General features: G+C 45.6%; 1 pseudogene; it reads left to right on the top strand.

Annotated features, from left to right (window-relative positions):
• The first annotated feature begins 546 nt into the window (after positions 1-546).
• Positions 547-2,846, top strand: LOC117563140 (annotated as a pseudogene).
• The last annotated feature ends 1,075 nt before the right edge of the window (positions 2,847-3,921 follow it).

Genomic DNA, 3,921 nt, shown 5'->3' with positions numbered 1-3,921 from the left:
AGTGTAGTCTATCCTTGAATTATATAACATGGGAAATATTGTTAGCTTCATATATCATACCAATGTTTGATGTGCCATAATAGGTGTGGTCATCATTCCTGACATTAACAGCTGGAGGCATACTCCTTGACATGGATTTCCTCCTTTTCGGCTTAGGCCGATATATAAATACTGTTGGAACAGCATCTGGGGGGTATACTACGAAGCAGGATTTTCGCTCAGCTGGCTAAATTCAGGGAAAACTCCGGCTTTCCGGTCCCACGAAGCTGGTTCTCTTTTTAGCAGGCTAGATCTCCATGGTAACTTATGCTTAGCGGCTAACCTGGGGGGTATACTACGAAGCAGGATTTTCGTTTAGCAAGATAACTTCTGGGATTTCTGGTACTACGAAGCTGGTTAACTTTTTAGCGGGCTAGATCTCCATGGTGACTTATCCTGGAACCTAGTCTGTGCTCCGAAGCAGGATATGTTCCAGGATAAGAGATCAGTCTATAAGAGATCAGTCTATAAGAGCTCCGCCTATCGACCAATGAAATCTCTGTGAAAATGACGTCGCCATTTCTCGATAACACTGTGGAGCTCGGATTGTGAGAGGCGCTCTCAGGCGGGAGAGGATCTTTAGCGACAGACTAAACCCTTTGGCTTTCTCTGAAGAGTATTTGTATGAAAGATACAGGTTCTCGTCAGAAGGGCTGACTTGTATTTGTCAGCTCCTTGAGCCACATATTGCTAATGCCACACATCGGAGTTGTGCCCTTACAGTGCCGCTGTATGTATTGCTTTGTGATTTTTTGCGAGCGGAAGTTTTTTGTATGCTGTGAGGGATGCAGAGAACCTCAGCAAGAATACAGTCTGCAGTGCTATTCATAAGGTCGCACATGACAGGGCTCGCAGAGTCCTTTGTTGTGTTTCCTGGCACATGTCCCACGCAGATGATCAAAGAGGGATTTTACAGCTTGGCAAGTATGTGATTATATCTTACAGTGAATGCTGTTCCTATGACGTACAGGTCCCGATGGCCAGTCAGAAGCTAGAATGCCAACCTAGAGAGCCAATCAGAAGCTATAACGGGCTAAAGCAGTGGTTCTCAAACTTTTTCTGTCAGGCCCCCCCCTTTGGAGAAAAAAAAGGCGGGCCCCCCAACACAAATAGTCAGGCTCAGTGGCGGCGCCAGAGATCTCTTTTGGGGGTGCTGTGGGGTAGCTTGACGTTTCATAGAGGGTGCTCAAACATTTAGGGTTTCCCATTAATGTACCTACAGAGGTGCTACAGAGGAATGTTCTACTGCAACACTCCCCACGCATACCTGCGACTGTTACAATGAAGGCTCGATAATCAGCTCACGGCATATAGGTGTAAGCTGGGGTAAAGTGCTATTTTTATAGGTGGTGTGTGGACCTCACCTCTAGGGGGGTCCGGGGGCAAGCTCCCCCGGGAAGATTTATTTTTAAATATTGAAGTTAAAAGCATCAATCTGGTGCACTTTGAGAGCAACATGAAGAGATCTATGGAAACATCTCTCAACACCCAGATGAAACAGAACTGTAAACAGATTTACTTTTTCTTTGGATATTTTACAAATCACTCCCCTTTAAACTTTATTCTTGTTTTACTGTTATATAGTATTCCATACCTGTTTTTCATTTATTCTCTTATTTTTGTATAACTATAATGATCATATAAACGTGTGCCTCGGAAATAATTGTTAACATTAATGGTGACCAAACCGAGACCCACTGAGATAACACTGAGAGAGTCCTTTAGCTCACTGAGTCTCAGTCTGACAGGAGAGGACTCTCCTCCACTTTGTTGTTGAAAAAACTCCTTATATCTGTTAGCGTAGCTCGCTAGCACCAGAAGCTAACAACAACGATCTCCAGTACCAGTGCTCTCTCTCTCTCGCTCGCGCACACAAAATGGCTCGTTCCACACACACACACACACACACACACACACACACACACACACACACACACACACACACACACACACACACACACACACACACACACACACACACACACACACACACACAGAGCCGAGCTTTAATGAAACACAGACCCAGACGGAATAGTACTGCATCATATTATTTTCGAATCAATAATTTTTCAGAATAAGAATAATTATTCTTTAAAAAAAAAAAATGTTTATAACCATTTTTCCTCCTGGTCTCTCGCGCCCCCCCTGGCATGCCTCTGCGCCTCCCAGGGGGGGCGCGCCCCCCACTTTGAGAACCACTGGGCTAAAGGGTGGTCCGCACGCGTGGGCCAGTGCGTCTGAACGTCCCGGGCTGAATTTGTGTCCCTGCACAGTACACTGTTGTATAATAAATGCAGCCTACTATTTCATAGGGTTTCCCAGGGTGCTTGGCTGTATAGAGTAGACTACACACATACCCATCTCTGCGTCCCTGGGAGAAAATGAAGGCGACTATATTAATCGCAAATCCTTCCACAGCCTCAACATTCAGGTAAATCTTGCACATTCACTTATAGAACACACATTGAAGTCTGGGTGATTCAAGGAAATCACACATTTAAATATTCACACAGTACATGTTTCACACTTGGACTATCTTTCTCTATAACATGGACTCATTTCAAATGAACATCGATGCTACACTGCTCTTATTGTGGAAGTAGGCTTGTTAACCCCACATGCTTTTGCAGGCTACATGTGACCACAGGTGTCTCATCACCAGCCTTGATGCGAAGTGGCCTGGGTCAGTCCATGACTCGAGGATCTTCTCTGAGTCATCACTGTGTCACAAATTACCTGTCTTTCTCTCTCCAATTTCTCCACCTCCAGCTTTGTTTTTTTCATCAACAGCTTCTGGTGCTCTATGAGGAGGTCATTCAAAGTAATACTTTGGACTAGGGTCCTTTTTATAGAGGGCCCGCACATTGTCTGCTTCAGCCTGAAACACATATATGTTGCTTTAACATTCAAGCATGGCTCACAGCAAGAAAGCTGACAATTTTATACTTCACCAGTGTGCGAAAAAGTACACGTCCCACCGTCCGGGACGTGTTATTTATAATATCGGACAAGTAGATATTTCAATTGACTTGTCCGGCGGACAAGTGACGTTTTTCGGCCTGATTTATTGACAAATTATTGATACATTCAGTTTACAAAAGGCAGAACTAATTCGTGTCCGCCATTGTTCGTTCAGAAGTGTTTAGTTTCGGTTCTGCTTGTCCTAAGGAAATGCATCTCGCCGCTTTCTGTACAGTTAGACGGGAGCGGGGTGGGAAGTGTAGCACAGTGGCAGGGTTGGGAAGCAAAACTCGGTTCCGAGTAGGAACAAATAACAATTGTCCGGTACCGGGATTAATAAGACTTGTGAGGAGGCGAGGCCGAGCCCCGAGCCCCGCGGACTGCAGCTCTCTCTCTCTCTCTATGCTCCGTATCAGCTGATCGCTGCACGGTGCAGCTCAGCGTCTCTCTCTCTCTTTCTACACACAGCAGATCCGCTGCCCGTTTAACAGCCTCATCTTCGTCAAACTTTCTTATGTTCTTTCTCCTTTCTCTAACACGTAATGAAGGTTATTAAGCGTTTTAACTCCTATGTTGTTAATATTGACCACCATTTCCTTTATGAAGTAAAGCAACCTCCCTGTCTGTGTCCTCGCGCTGTCCTCACATCCCCGGACCCCCAGACTCGGCGGAGCACAGGGATGTCAGTATTGTTTATGAAGCAGGGTATAGAAAGTACAAATGAAAATACTATTTATTTACTTTTACAAACAGTGAGCAGCTGCAGCATGTGTATTGCAGGACATGTATTACCCCCTGATCCCACCGGAAGCGGCTGCGCCGCGCTGCGACCTCCTCCTGCGTCATAACCCACCAGGCGCGTTTCAAAACGTTGCGGAAGCGGAGCGTTGTGTGTGCAGCCTCGCAGTTGTTGGATGAACG

Source organism: Gymnodraco acuticeps, unplaced genomic scaffold, assembly GCF_902827175.1.
Source record: "Gymnodraco acuticeps unplaced genomic scaffold, fGymAcu1.1, whole genome shotgun sequence".
Lineage (NCBI taxonomy): Eukaryota > Metazoa > Chordata > Actinopteri > Perciformes > Bathydraconidae > Gymnodraco > Gymnodraco acuticeps.
This window is presented reverse-complemented; position numbering and strand designations above follow the sequence as displayed.